Source organism: Biomphalaria glabrata, chromosome 13, assembly GCF_947242115.1.
Source record: "Biomphalaria glabrata chromosome 13, xgBioGlab47.1, whole genome shotgun sequence".
NCBI classification, from domain to species: Eukaryota; Metazoa; Mollusca; class Gastropoda; family Planorbidae; genus Biomphalaria; species Biomphalaria glabrata.
This window is the reverse complement of record NC_074723.1, coordinates 769,925-786,526: the sequence shown is the minus strand read 5'-3', so window position 1 is coordinate 786,526 and position 16,602 is coordinate 769,925. Positions and strand designations below refer to the sequence as shown.

The 16,602-nt window shown below is 33.9% G+C and overlaps 1 long non-coding RNA gene across 8 annotated transcripts in view; it reads right to left on the bottom strand.

Moving 5' to 3' along the window:
• The window catches only part of LOC129922385 (uncharacterized), a 34,552-nt gene extending 18,273 nt beyond the window's left edge, over nucleotides 1–16,279 (bottom strand). For 4 of the 8 annotated variants that reach the window (XR_008774393.1, XR_008774395.1, XR_008774391.1 and 1 more), the window contains exons 1-7: nucleotides 15,849–16,268; nucleotides 15,651–15,745; nucleotides 15,339–15,480; nucleotides 15,150–15,244; nucleotides 14,738–14,925; nucleotides 13,056–13,184; nucleotides 11,754–11,929 (exon numbers count right to left, since the gene is read on the bottom strand). This is a non-coding gene — a long non-coding RNA (uncharacterized LOC129922385). Of the gene's footprint in view, nucleotides 1–11,753; nucleotides 11,930–13,055; nucleotides 13,185–14,737; nucleotides 14,926–15,149; nucleotides 15,245–15,338; nucleotides 15,481–15,650; nucleotides 15,746–15,848 lie in introns of all 8 variants that reach the window. The other 4 variants (XR_008774396.1, XR_008774394.1, XR_008774397.1 and 1 more) reach the window with 4 other exon arrangements.
• Nucleotides 16,280–16,602: the final 323 nt, after the last annotated feature.

Sequence of the window (16,602 nt, the reverse complement as noted above, 5' to 3'; positions counted from 1 at the left end):
ATATCTGATGGCTTATATTTTCATCCTTTTTTTTTTAACTCTTGTTTTGCAAACGTGCATCAGTTGAATAGTTGGAGCCCAATAAAAAGTTTCAGGCTTGCTTTTTTCACTGACTCCTGTTTTGAGCTTGTTGACCTACAGCTTCATTTTGATGAACTGACTGTAACAATATTTTTGATGACGTCGTGTTCAAGCTATTGAAGGTGGTCTACAAGCATCCGGTTTGAGGGCTGAATCAGCCTCACAAACTTCGCACTCAACTAATGTCGAGTGAGTTGAATCAGCGTCAAAGCTTGCACTCAACTAATTATGTCCCAACTATTATTCAACTGAGCCGAAATAACCGGTTATTTTACAAACTCATTCTTCTTTGTTGTTTTTTTGAATGCCTTTTAACATTCCAAGTTATGATGATGCTTTGTCCAAGGCATTGTAGCACGTGAAAAAAATGCAAAACAAGAAAAAGGATGTGCACTGTTGGGTTGTCTACAAATGCACAGACATAACCAACAATTTCGTCTTGGATCAACAATTCAATTGATGACAATATTACTACATCTAGTCCTCAGCTAAAAATCCTCAATTTTTCAAAAATGAATACAATATCCTTTCCTATAAGTACGAAGATGGTCATGGAGACCGATCTTCTTTGAAAAAAAATCCTCAACTACATCCTTTAAACATGAAGATGGCTAAAGAGCCCAGTCTTCACTTTTAAAATTCCTCCATTAATCATTCCTATGAACACAAAGATGGCTAAGGAGTCCAGTCTTCGCTTTTAAAATTCCTCCATTAATCATTCCTATGAACACGAAGATGGCTAAGGAGTCCAGTCTTCGCTTTTAAAAGTCCTCCATTAATCATTCCTATAAACACGAAGATGGCTAAAGAGTCCAGTCTTCGCTTTTGAAAAGTCCTAAGCTAAACATAGTAATGTCATCAATTAAATGTGTTTTCTCCGCAACTATTTAGTTGGTCTGCAAGTGCAAATGTTGATTAGTGTGCGCTGCATCACGAGCAGCGATATTTCCTTTGATGGACACGTTCATATGTTCCTTGAGTGTGACTTAATTATTGATTTTTACAAACGTTCAATCGGAATATAAATGAAGACGTCTAACACAGTTATACATCCGTATGAATTTCCTTTTCTAAGCACTCAAAGAATGATTTCACTGGAAATCGCAAACACATTTTGATCACCACATTAAGTGCAGAGGTCAAAGACCTGCTAATTATCACACATTTGTTGTTATATTTATTGTTACAAACGTTCAATTGGAATATAAATGAAGACGTCTAACACAGTTATACATCCGTATGAATTTCCTTTTCTAAGCACTCAAAGAATGATTTCACTGGGAATTGCAAATACATTTTGATCACCACATTAAGTGCAGAGGTCAAAGACCTGCTAATTAGCACACATTTGTACACAAATGTTTGTAGATATCCTCATTACAATTCAATAAAGTTGTTACAAAACCTCACTGGTTACATCACTTCACAGTGTCTCAATGGATAGGGTAGAGATGAGCGTGATACAAACGACAATCCCAACTGTTCCTGCACAATCATCATATATCTGATGGCTTATATTTTCATCCTTTTTTTTTTAACTCTTGTTTTGCAAACGTGCATCAGTTGAATAGTTGGAGCCCAATAAAAAGTTTCAGGCTTGCTTTTTTCACTGACTCCTGTTTTGAGCTTGTTGACCTACAGCTTCATTTTGATGAACTGACTGTAACAATATTTTTGATGACGTCGTGTTCAAGCTATTGAAGGTGGTCTACAAGCATCCGGTTTGAGGGCTGAATCAGCCTCACAAACTTCGCACTCAACTAATGTCGAGTGAGTTGAATCAGCGTCAAAGCTTGCACTCAACTAATTATGTCCCAACTATTATTCAACTGAGCCGAAATAACCGGTTATTTTACAAACTCATTCTTCTTTGTTGTTTTTTTGAATGCCTTTTAACATTCCAAGTTATGATGATGCTTTGTCCAAGGCATTGTAGCACGTGAAAAAAATGCAAAACAAGAAAAAGGATGTGCACTGTTGGGTTGTCTACAAATGCACAGACATAACCAACAATTTCGTCTTGGATCAACAATTCAATTGATGACAATATTACTACATCTAGTCCTCAGCTAAAAATCCTCAATTTTTCAAAAATGAATACAATATCCTTTCCTATAAGTACGAAGATGGTCATGGAGACCGATCTTCTTTGAAAAAAAATCCTCAACTACATCCTTTAAACATGAAGATGGCTAAAGAGCCCAGTCTTCACTTTTAAAATTCCTCCATTAATCATTCCTATGAACACAAAGATGGCTAAGGAGTCCAGTCTTCGCTTTTAAAATTCCTCCATTAATCATTCCTATGAACACGAAGATGGCTAAGGAGTCCAGTCTTCGCTTTTAAAAGTCCTCCATTAATCATTCCTATAAACACGAAGATGGCTAAAGAGTCCAGTCTTCGCTTTTGAAAAGTCCTAAGCTAAACATAGTAATGTCATCAATTAAATGTGTTTTCTCCGCAACTATTTAGTTGGTCTGCAAGTGCAAATGTTGATTAGTGTGCGCTGCATCACGAGCGGCGATATTTCCTTTGATGGACACGTTCATATGTTCCTTGAGTGTGACTTAATTATTGATTTTTACAAACGTTCAATCGGAATATAAATGAAGACGTCTAACACAGTTATACATCCGTATGAATTTCCTTTTCTAAGCACTCAAAGAATGATTTCACTGGGAATTGCAAATACATTTTGATCACCACATTAAGTGCAGAGGTCAAAGACCTGCTAATTAGCACACATTTGTACACAAATGTTTGTAGATATCCTCATTACAATTCAATAAAGTTGTTACAAAACCTCACTGGTTACATCACTTCACAGTGTCTCAATAGATAGGGTAGAGATGAGCGTGATACAAACGACAATCCCAACTGTTCCTGCACAATCATCATATATCTGATGGCTTATATTTTCATCCTTTTTTTTTTAACTCTTGTTTTGCAAACGTGCATCAGTTGAATAGTTGGAGCCCAATAAAAAGTTTCAGGCTTGCTTTTTTCACTGACTCCTGTTTTGAGCTTGTTGACCTACAGCTTCATTTTGATGAACTGACTGTAACAATATTTTTGATGACGTCGTGTTCAAGCTATTGAAGGTGGTCTACAAGCATCCGGTTTGAGGGCTGAATCAGCCTCACAAACTTCGCACTCAACTAATGTCGAGTGAGTTGAATCAGCGTCAAAGCTTGCACTCAACTAATTATGTCCCAACTATTATTCAACTGAGCCGAAATAACCGGTTATTTTACAAACTCATTCTTCTTTGTTGTTTTTTTGAATGCCTTTTAACATTCCAAGTTATGATGATGCTTTGTCCAAGGCATTGTAGCACGTGAAAAAAATGCAAAACAAGAAAAAGGATGTGCACTGTTGGGTTGTCTACAAATGCACAGACATAACCAACAATTTCGTCTTGGATCAACAATTCAATTGATGACAATATTACTACATCTAGTCCTCAGCTAAAAATCCTCAATTTTTCAAAAATGAATACAATATCCTTTCCTATAAGTACGAAGATGGTCATGGAGACCGATCTTCTTTGAAAAAAAATCCTCAACTACATCCTTTAAACATGAAGATGGCTAAAGAGCCCAGTCTTCACTTTTAAAATTCCTCCATTAATCATTCCTATGAACACAAAGATGGCTAAGGAGTCCAGTCTTCGCTTTTAAAATTCCTCCATTAATCATTCCTATGAACACGAAGATGGCTAAGGAGTCCAGTCTTCGCTTTTAAAAGTCCTCCATTAATCATTCCTATAAACACGAAGATGGCTAAAGAGTCCAGTCTTCGCTTTTGAAAAGTCCTAAGCTAAACATAGTAATGTCATCAATTAAATGTGTTTTCTCCGCAACTATTTAGTTGGTCTGCAAGTGCAAATGTTGATTAGTGTGCGCTGCATCACAAGCGGCGATATTTCCTTTGATGGACACGTTCATATGTTCCTTGAGTGTGACTTAATTATTGATTTTTACAAACGTTCAATCGGAATATAAATGAAGACGTCTAACACAGTTATACATCCGTATGAATTTCCTTTTCTAAGCACTCAAAGAATGATTTCACTGGGAATCGCAAACACATTTTGATCACCACATTAAGTGCAGAGGTCAAAGACCTGCTAATTATCACACATTTGTTGTTATATTTATTGTTACAAACGTTCAATTGGAATATAAATGAAGACGTCTAACACAGTTATACATCCGTATGAATTTCCTTTTCTAAGCACTCAAAGAATGATTTCACTGGGAATTGCAAATACATTTTGATCACCACATTAAGTGCAGAGGTCAAAGACCTGCTAATTAGCACACATTTGTACACAAATGTTTGTAGATATCCTCATTACAATTCAATAAAGTTGTTACAAAACCTCACTGGTTACATCACTTCACAGTGTCTCAATGGATAGGGTAGAGATGAGCGTGATACAAACGACAATCCCAACTGTTCCTGCACAATCATCATATATCTGATGGCTTATATTTTCATCCTTTTTTTTTTAACTCTTGTTTTGCAAACGTGCATCAGTTGAATAGTTGGAGCCCAATAAAAAGTTTCAGGCTTGCTTTTTTCACTGACTCCTGTTTTGAGCTTGTTGACCTACAGCTTCATTTTGATGAACTGACTGTAACAATATTTTTGATGACGTCGTGTTCAAGCTATTGAAGGTGGTCTACAAGCATCCGGTTTGAGGGCTGAATCAGCCTCACAAACTTCGCACTCAACTAATGTCGAGTGAGTTGAATCAGCGTCAAAGCTTGCACTCAACTAATTATGTCCCAACTATTATTCAACTGAGCCGAAATAACCGGTTATTTTACAAACTCATTCTTCTTTGTTGTTTTTTTGAATGCCTTTTAACATTCCAAGTTATGATGATGCTTTGTCCAAGGCATTGTAGCACGTGAAAAAAATGCAAAACAAGAAAAAGGATGTGCACTGTTGGGTTGTCTACAAATGCACAGACATAACCAACAATTTCGTCTTGGATCAACAATTCAATTGATGACAATATTACTACATCTAGTCCTCAGCTAAAAATCCTCAATTTTTCAAAAATGAATACAATATCCTTTCCTATAAGTACGAAGATGGTCATGGAGACCGATCTTCTTTGAAAAAAAATCCTCAACTACATCCTTTAAACATGAAGATGGCTAAAGAGCCCAGTCTTCACTTTTAAAATTCCTCCATTAATCATTCCTATGAACACAAAGATGGCTAAGGAGTCCAGTCTTCGCTTTTAAAATTCCTCCATTAATCATTCCTATGAACACGAAGATGGCTAAGGAGTCCAGTCTTCGCTTTTAAAAGTCCTCCATTAATCATTCCTATAAACACGAAGATGGCTAAAGAGTCCAGTCTTCGCTTTTGAAAAGTCCTAAGCTAAACATAGTAATGTCATCAATTAAATGTGTTTTCTCCGCAACTATTTAGTTGGTCTGCAAGTGCAAATGTTGATTAGTGTGCGCTGCATCACGAGCAGCGATATTTCCTTTGATGGACACGTTCATATGTTCCTTGAGAGTGACTTAATTATTGATTTTTACAAACGTTCAATCGGAATATAAATGAAGACGTCTAACACAGTTATACATCCGTATGAATTTCCTTTTCTAAGCACTCAAAGAATGATTTCACTGGAAATCGCAAACACATTTTGATCACCACATTAAGTGCAGAGGTCAAAGACCTGCTAATTATCACACATTTGTTGTTATATTTATTGTTACAAACGTTCAATTGGAATATAAATGAAGACGTCTAACACAGTTATACATCCGTATGAATTTCCTTTTCTAAGCACTCAAAGAATGATTTCACTGGGAATTGCAAATACATTTTGATCACCACATTAAGTGCAGAGGTCAAAGACCTGCTAATTAGCACACATTTGTACACAAATGTTTGTAGATATCCTCATTACAATTCAATAAAGTTGTTACAAAACCTCACTGGTTACATCACTTCACAGTGTCTCAATGGATAGGGTAGAGATGAGCGTGATACAAACGACAATCCCAACTGTTCCTGCACAATCATCATATATCTGATGGCTTATATTTTCATCCTTTTTTTTTTAACTCTTGTTTTGCAAACGTGCATCAGTTGAATAGTTGGAGCCCAATAAAAAGTTTCAGGCTTGCTTTTTTCACTGACTCCTGTTTTGAGCTTGTTGACCTACAGCTTCATTTTGATGAACTGACTGTAACAATATTTTTGATGACGTCGTGTTCAAGCTATTGAAGGTGGTCTACAAGCATCCGGTTTGAGGGCTGAATCAGCCTCACAAACTTCGCACTCAACTAATGTCGAGTGAGTTGAATCAGCGTCAAAGCTTGCACTCAACTAATTATGTCCCAACTATTATTCAACTGAGCCGAAATAACCGGTTATTTTACAAACTCATTCTTCTTTGTTGTTTTTTTGAATGCCTTTTAACATTCCAAGTTATGATGATGCTTTGTCCAAGGCATTGTAGCACGTGAAAAAAATGCAAAACAAGAAAAAGGATGTGCACTGTTGGGTTGTCTACAAATGCACAGACATAACCAACAATTTCGTCTTGGATCAACAATTCAATTGATGACAATATTACTACATCTAGTCCTCAGCTAAAAATCCTCAATTTTTCAAAAATGAATACAATATCCTTTCCTATAAGTACGAAGATGGTCATGGAGACCGATCTTCTTTGAAAAAAAATCCTCAACTACATCCTTTAAACATGAAGATGGCTAAAGAGCCCAGTCTTCACTTTTAAAATTCCTCCATTAATCATTCCTATGAACACAAAGATGGCTAAGGAGTCCAGTCTTCGCTTTTAAAATTCCTCCATTAATCATTCCTATGAACACGAAGATGGCTAAGGAGTCCAGTCTTCGCTTTTAAAAGTCCTCCATTAATCATTCCTATAAACACGAAGATGGCTAAAGAGTCCAGTCTTCGCTTTTGAAAAGTCCTAAGCTAAACATAGTAATGTCATCAATTAAATGTGTTTTCTCCGCAACTATTTAGTTGGTCTGCAAGTGCAAATGTTGATTAGTGTGCGCTGCATCACGAGCGGCGATATTTCCTTTGATGGACACGTTCATATGTTCCTTGAGTGTGACTTAATTATTGATTTTTACAAACGTTCAATCGGAATATAAATGAAGACGTCTAACACAGTTATACATCCGTATGAATTTCCTTTTCTAAGCACTCAAAGAATGATTTCACTGGGAATTGCAAATACATTTTGATCACCACATTAAGTGCAGAGGTCAAAGACCTGCTAATTAGCACACATTTGTACACAAATGTTTGTAGATATCCTCATTACAATTCAATAAAGTTGTTACAAAACCTCACTGGTTACATCACTTCACAGTGTCTCAATAGATAGGGTAGAGATGAGCGTGATACAAACGACAATCCCAACTGTTCCTGCACAATCATCATATATCTGATGGCTTATATTTTCATCCTTTTTTTTTTAACTCTTGTTTTGCAAACGTGCATCAGTTGAATAGTTGGAGCCCAATAAAAAGTTTCAGGCTTGCTTTTTTCACTGACTCCTGTTTTGAGCTTGTTGACCTACAGCTTCATTTTGATGAACTGACTGTAACAATATTTTTGATGACGTCGTGTTCAAGCTATTGAAGGTGGTCTACAAGCATCCGGTTTGAGGGCTGAATCAGCCTCACAAACTTCGCACTCAACTAATGTCGAGTGAGTTGAATCAGCGTCAAAGCTTGCACTCAACTAATTATGTCCCAACTATTATTCAACTGAGCCGAAATAACCGGTTATTTTACAAACTCATTCTTCTTTGTTGTTTTTTTGAATGCCTTTTAACATTCCAAGTTATGATGATGCTTTGTCCAAGGCATTGTAGCACGTGAAAAAAATGCAAAACAAGAAAAAGGATGTGCACTGTTGGGTTGTCTACAAATGCACAGACATAACCAACAATTTCGTCTTGGATCAACAATTCAATTGATGACAATATTACTACATCTAGTCCTCAGCTAAAAATCCTCAATTTTTCAAAAATGAATACAATATCCTTTCCTATAAGTACGAAGATGGTCATGGAGACCGATCTTCTTTGAAAAAAAATCCTCAACTACATCCTTTAAACATGAAGATGGCTAAAGAGCCCAGTCTTCACTTTTAAAATTCCTCCATTAATCATTCCTATGAACACAAAGATGGCTAAGGAGTCCAGTCTTCGCTTTTAAAATTCCTCCATTAATCATTCCTATGAACACGAAGATGGCTAAGGAGTCCAGTCTTCGCTTTTAAAAGTCCTCCATTAATCATTCCTATAAACACGAAGATGGCTAAAGAGTCCAGTCTTCGCTTTTGAAAAGTCCTAAGCTAAACATAGTAATGTCATCAATTAAATGTGTTTTCTCCGCAACTATTTAGTTGGTCTGCAAGTGCAAATGTTGATTAGTGTGCGCTGCATCACGAGCGGCGATATTTCCTTTGATGGACACGTTCATATGTTCCTTGAGTGTGACTTAATTATTGATTTTTACAAACGTTCAATCGGAATATAAATGAAGACGTCTAACACAGTTATACATCCGTATGAATTTCCTTTTCTAAGCACTCAAAGAATGATTTCACTGGGAATCGCAAACACATTTTGATCACCACATTAAGTGCAGAGGTCAAAGACCTGCTAATTATCACACATTTGTTGTTATATTTATTGTTACAAACGTTCAATTGGAATATAAATGAAGACGTCTAACACAGTTATACATCCGTATGAATTTCCTTTTCTAAGCACTCAAAGAATGATTTCACTGGGAATTGCAAATACATTTTGATCACCACATTAAGTGCAGAGGTCAAAGACCTGCTAATTAGCACACATTTGTACACAAATGTTTGTAGATATCCTCATTACAATTCAATAAAGTTGTTACAAAACCTCACTGGTTACATCACTTCACAGTGTCTCAATGGATAGGGTAGAGATGAGCGTGATACAAACGACAATCCCAACTGTTCCTGCACAATCATCATATATCTGATGGCTTATATTTTCATCCTTTTTTTTTTAACTCTTGTTTTGCAAACGTGCATCAGTTGAATAGTTGGAGCCCAATAAAAAGTTTCAGGCTTGCTTTTTTCACTGACTCCTGTTTTGAGCTTGTTGACCTACAGCTTCATTTTGATGAACTGACTGTAACAATATTTTTGATGACGTCGTGTTCAAGCTATTGAAGGTGGTCTACAAGCATCCGGTTTGAGGGCTGAATCAGCCTCACAAACTTCGCACTCAACTAATGTCGAGTGAGTTGAATCAGCGTCAAAGCTTGCACTCAACTAATTATGTCCCAACTATTATTCAACTGAGCCGAAATAACCGGTTATTTTACAAACTCATTCTTCTTTGTTGTTTTTTTGAATGCCTTTTAACATTCCAAGTTATGATGATGCTTTGTCCAAGGCATTGTAGCACGTGAAAAAAATGCAAAACAAGAAAAAGGATGTGCACTGTTGGGTTGTCTACAAATGCACAGACATAACCAACAATTTCGTCTTGGATCAACAATTCAATTGATGACAATATTACTACATCTAGTCCTCAGCTAAAAATCCTCAATTTTTCAAAAATGAATACAATATCCTTTCCTATAAGTACGAAGATGGTCATGGAGACCGATCTTCTTTGAAAAAAAATCCTCAACTACATCCTTTAAACATGAAGATGGCTAAAGAGCCCAGTCTTCACTTTTAAAATTCCTCCATTAATCATTCCTATGAACACAAAGATGGCTAAGGAGTCCAGTCTTCGCTTTTAAAATTCCTCCATTAATCATTCCTATGAACACGAAGATGGCTAAGGAGTCCAGTCTTCGCTTTTAAAAGTCCTCCATTAATCATTCCTATAAACACGAAGATGGCTAAAGAGTCCAGTCTTCGCTTTTGAAAAGTCCTAAGCTAAACATAGTAATGTCATCAATTAAATGTGTTTTCTCCGCAACTATTTAGTTGGTCTGCAAGTGCAAATGTTGATTAGTGTGCGCTGCATCACGAGCGGCGATATTTCCTTTGATGGACACGTTCATATGTTCCTTGAGTGTGACTTAATTATTGATTTTTACAAACGTTCAATCGGAATATAAATGAAGACGTCTAACACAGTTATACATCCGTATGAATTTCCTTTTCTAAGCACTCAAAGAATGATTTCACTGGGAATCGCAAACACATTTTGATCACCACATTAAGTGCAGAGGTCAAAGACCTGCTAATTATCACACATTTGTTGTTATATTTATTGTTACAAACGTTCAATTGGAATATAAATGAAGACGTCTAACACAGTTATACATCCGTATGAATTTCCTTTTCTAAGCACTCAAAGAATGATTTCACTGGGAATTGCAAATACATCTAGATCACCAGATTAAGTGTAGAGTCTCAATGAATGAGAGATGAGTGTGATACAAATGACAATCCCAAATGTTCCTGCACAATTATATACATGTAATGGATTAAATCTTTTTTTTTTACATTTGTTTTGCGAATGTGCATCAGTTGAATATCTGGAGCCAAATAAATAGATGCATCATGAGCGGCAACATTTCCTTTGGTGGAAACGTTCATACTGATTGTTCATTGAATGGGTTAGGGTTAGGATTTTTTGCATGCAATTGTATCACATGGAATAGTAGATTTTTGTTTTCACATTAACTCCCAACATGAAAATATAATGCACATTTTTCCACACCTTAGAAATGAAACATTTTAATAGTATTCAAGTCAACTTAATATGTCATTATATTGCACATAATCACAAGAAACCATAAATGTTTTTTTTCACACTATCACACACTGAAGAATTGAAACAGTTTATGTAGTTAAAGATCTACATGAAGTCAAGTCAACTTGTTTATGCAATAGTACATATCACTGTGAATTGGAGATCCTTTTTTTTTTGTCCAATTAAGTACTGGGGTGTTAAGACCATGCACATTAACACATAGTTGCTACAATAGTAACTTTAATCATCCCAATCTCCAGTAACTTGAATCATCCCAATCTCCAAGTGGCAAAGTGAAAGTTGATGGTGATTCACAACTTTTCATTTTTGTGTTTGAATTCCATATTTAGAATACATTACTATTGAATTAATCCAAATGACAAAGAATCCAATTCCATTATTTGTTGAAATATATTTACATTTATACAGTTGGAATTATTTCAGAGCAATGCAGTTTTTCTGAAAAATTTAATAGGAACATCCACATATTTTAACTGAAATTAAAATGGCATATCACTAAGTTTAACAAATGAAAATTCAGTTTACTTTCATAACTAGACACTACTAAAACAAATACAATACAGATTTCTTTAACTAGACAGGTGAACTTACAAGTTGTGTGTGAAGTGTTTGTGAAGTAATTACTGACATCATAATATACAAAACAAATACAGGAACCATGCATACATATACAACTAATGCAGGATATTTAAAGTATCATGCACATACAACATACAACTAATGCAGGATATTTAAATTATCACGCACATACAACATAAAACTAATGCAGGATATTTAAAGTAACATACACAAACAACATACAACTAATGCAGGATCATCACTTTACAAAAAAATAAATGCTGTGAAGTATAAGAATATTTCTTACCTTATTCTTAATATGGCTCAATTTGAAGAAATGGCAGACGAACTTAAGATAAAACATGTTGATCATTTGTAGATCGGTAGAATCTTTTCACAGTGAGAGAGACGTTTAATGTTCCTTCAGTAGCCTTGAAATGTTCATCCTTTTTCCTTGACCTCATGTTTAATTGACCATTTAGTCTATAAGTGAGATAAGAAAAATGCACTGTTTAACAAATACATCACATTTAAATGCATAACCTTTAAATGCAATATTGATAAAATTTCTTTTCATTCAAGAAGAGCTTTTTCTGTCTCAGACCTAATGTTTAAAAAGAATGTGTTTTTTAGTGATGGTCATTTTGTTTTCAAATAATAGTCATACTATCTCACTGTGTGATGTAAAAATAGAAAAGGTTTATGAGACTTCATGGTATTTTAATGTCAATTTTTTTATGTATCTCTCTTTGATAGGAGGTATAGTGGCTGAGCGGTAACACACTTAGCTTATAAAGTTGATGTCCCAGGTTTGAATCCTGATATTTTAAATTTTGGGACCTTTGGGTACGTCAAGATTCTACCCAACTCTAATGGGTACCTGACATTAGTTGGGGAAAGTTAAGGCGGTTGGTTGTTGAGCTGGCCACATGACACCCTGGTTAACTGTGGGCCACAAAACATGACCTTTACATCATCCTTCCTATAGATCGCAAGGTCTGAAAGGGGAACATTTTTTTAAATAAGAAAATCACATTCAACTTTTCATTTGGCTATATACATAAATGTGCCACGAAGAATGAAGCAAATTGCTTATTTTAAATTTTTAGGAAGTAATGCAGTCTAATGTGAGTTCATTAATTTGTGTTTTTAACCCAACAGCTCCATCTTTTAGGTTTTGAAATGCTATCCAATTAAACAAAAGGAGGTAACTAATTTTTTTTTAAAATAATAATTAAATAAATAAATAAATAAGTAAATAATACAAACAAAATAAATAAATTACATAAATAGAAAAATATAGCTAGTTTTAAAATACTTCAAATATCAAAAGTACAAGTACACATTTTAAAAATATCTAATTTCACAAGTAGGCCTTATAAGCTACCCTATCTAGACTTTTATTTAAAATATTTTTAGAAAAACAAAAGACTATACAGATCTGGCTTAAGTTTTGTGTTTCGGTTCTAAACTAGCTCTTATTGTCTGAAAGTTTAAGAAACTATTGCTAGGGTCCTAAAAAAATACATCAGAATTAGGCTCCTATTGTAAAAACAATGCATCTTAAAGCAAAAGCTCTTGGGTTATAGTGTAAAAAAATATTTATTACCTTGATATGTAGATCACTAGATAAACTTTATGACAATAAAGTTGACAGTGGGGAATCAAGGCATCAGTGAAGAATCAGTGCACAATGATTGAGCCACTAACCTCCAGATCAGTAGCATGTAGAGTCTGTCTTTAAAAAAAAAAAACTTGAATGTTGAAGCAAATTTACAAATTGAAAGAAAAATGTCAATCTTAAAAAAAAAAAAAAAAAAAAAAGGAAACAGTAATAGCCCTTGCCCAAGTGTATTAATATATATATATATACTAGATATATTTTACCAGCGACCCGCGGGTCTTTATTTGCTTATTACTGTCGATATAGTGTTTTTAAAACATTTAAACGAAATAATAATGTAATAAATAAAGCGAATGTGTAAATGTAAAAATAGTATGAATGAAGCCATCAAATCAAAATAGCTAATCTACTTAAATCCATTTTTTCAAATTAAAACATTTGCTTGTAGGCCTACAATATATTTGATTAAAATTTGAAATGAATAGACTTAATTTTGTATGTTCATGTGTTAAAGTATAAAGTAGATCTTGAGGTAGACAAAGATCTAGATCTAGACTAATCTAGAGTTAAAAATTGGCTTTTATAGAGTTCATTCTGTGCTGCGCATGCGTGAACTTTTTTCATGAATGAATATAGGCCTATCTCAACACGGCTACGCAGCTTTAGCGAACAGCGAACGAATGTATTAAAAAAATGTAAATGTTACTTTGATTAAAATATGAAATGAATGGACTATAATTAGTATGTTCATGTGTTAAAGCATAAAACTATCTTTGCAAAAAAAAGTTTTATCATCTTAGAGTTCAATAAGAGTTTTAGACCTAGGCATAGACTATAACGAACTAATGTAAAAATGATTTTGTAACACAAATTTGAAGGTTAATTTTATTAAATAATGAAATAAATAAACTATATTTTGTATTTTCATGTGTCAAAAAAAAAAAATAAGTGCAAAGTTTAGTTCTAAAAATTAGATCTAGATCTAAATCCTTTCGTTCTTTTCTCATGTCAACATTGTAAACATCGCCTAGATCCATAAAATACTATAGCTGTAATAGAGCTGGTCTTTTTTTTTTTTTTTTTTGATGGTCTTAAGTTTGTTTTAGGGCCACAATACATACACTACGGTCTAAGTTGGTACCCAAGGAACATTTCTGCCAAGTTTTATCAAGTTTTTATTTCTATACTGGAACATACATACATACATACGCCAAACATTCTGCTTTATATAATATATATATATATATATTAATAAAATATCAACCTTACAAATCAGAAGGTAAGTTATTATAAAAATGTATGCACCATTCAAACAGTAAATGTGAAGCAGCTCTTGTGTGGTTGCAACTACACCACCTAATTAAAAGTTCACATTTTGGTCCTAATTTGTTAACTTAAGAAGAAAACATGTAGCTTATAAACCTAAAACTAGAGCAATGTTTGAAAATTTGCTGGTCAAACAACCCATGGTTAACCAATGGCCATAGAAACAGTTGAGCTTGACACTATCTGACCCATGATCACTTGGTCTGAAACGAGTACTCTAAAACTAGTACTCTAAAACTAACATTTTATGTTTTTATAACAGATTTGTATATGCTTTTAAAATTATTTTTTTTTTTACTTTGCTTTAAGATATTTGACTGGTACACTAGAATTCAACTCACCTATTGTTCTTAGAGAATTAACTAAGTAACCTTGGACACAAACTTGATCTCCTTGGCCTGACATATCCAGACTCATGACAGTAAAGTGGGTCACTACCAATGCAAGAAAGGTGTACACTCTGTTTGGCAGAGTGACTTGGCAATGAAGACTTGTGTATCATAGGGGTGCACTGCTGATAGCTGATACACTGAAAACAGTTTGTGATTACATAATCTTATTTGATTGACCTAAATGTGGTAAATTAATAAATGCCTTTTAATATTATATTAGTTATGATGATGCATTGTCCAAGGCTAAGTAATGCATCAAATAACAAAGATAGTTATCTAACAAAATAAATACCTATAGCTTTTAATATTTTCTGCTTTTGTAAAATTTGTTTGGTGAATGAAAATAAAGCTTTGTACTCACTGTGTAGCCATCTTCATAGTCTTGAGAAATGAACCAGACAGACCATTAGACATTTGTTGATATGCAGTTCAGGGTTATGCTAACCAAATCTAAGGCTTGACCAAAACACAGAAAATAGTTCAGAATAATGTTTAAAAAATTTGAATAAATTGTTTCAGAATTAACTGTTGAAGAAAAAAAATGTCTTACTTTGGCTTTGAAAGCTTTAATTCATACAAATGCCAAAGAGAAAACTGTAATCATCTGATAGCAGATTACCAAGGAATAGTAGTTGCTTGGATAGGATGACAAATTGGTACTGTTGGCAACAGAATGTTTGCTTGTTAAGATTCTGAAATATGGAAACATCATATACTGAATTAGAATCTCTCTTAAAATACACTATCTCATGATATTAAAATAACATTGTTATATAATAATAGTAAAATAATATATTTAATTTAATTTCCATTATCTTTTTTGTAAAATGTGATTTGAATGAAATTAAAACTTTGTACTCACAGTGTAGCCATCTTCATAGTGTTAAGAGATGAACCAGACAAACCATCAAACATTTGTTGATATGTAGTACAGGAATATGCTAAGCAAATCTGAAGCTTGACCAAAAACACAGAAAAATGTATAACAAGTTATTTTTAACATGCAATGATAAATTATTTTAGAATTAGCAGTTAAAGAAAAGAAAAACTTAAGTCTTACTTTGGCTTTGAAAGCTTTAATTCATAAAAATGCCAAAGAGATAACTGTCATCTGATAGCAGATTACCAAGGAATATTTGTTGCTTGGATGACAAATTGGTACTGTTGGCAGCAGAGAATGTGCACTTGTTAAGCTGATTAAATATGGAAACTTGAACTACAATATCTCTTAAATACACTATCTCATGATATTTAAAATAACATTGTTTCTATGAAAACAATAGTTAAGCCTATAAGTATTGCATGGTTTGACTATGTTAAATAAGATATGAAGGAAAAATACTTGCCCTATAATTAGACTTCCCATGATGTTTACTTCTAGATTTAATTTCTTCATTCATATATTTACCTGACCTGTCTGTTTACAGCTTTGGCTTTTATCTTCCAGGCTAGTAGTTGATTAGTAATCAATACTCAACATCTTGAACTGATTAAAAAAACAACTACAAGGTAAATAAATAATTGTATAATTACACATTAAGATGCAATTATTATCATTTGAATTCAACCAGATATCAAGTAGCTGAGCATTTAAACAAATAAATGGCATCTAATAGAAAATTGCTATTCAAAAGTCTTAGTGAAGATACTGGGATTTTGACTAAGCTTCATAATGAGATAATCCCCAATTGGATCTAGCTCTTTAAATGTTAAAGTGAAGAAAATTTATTAAAGTTGTTTTGTATACATTTGAAACTAATTACCATAAGGCTAAGAGATAACAGAAAACAAATATTCTTAAATTGTTAGGAAAA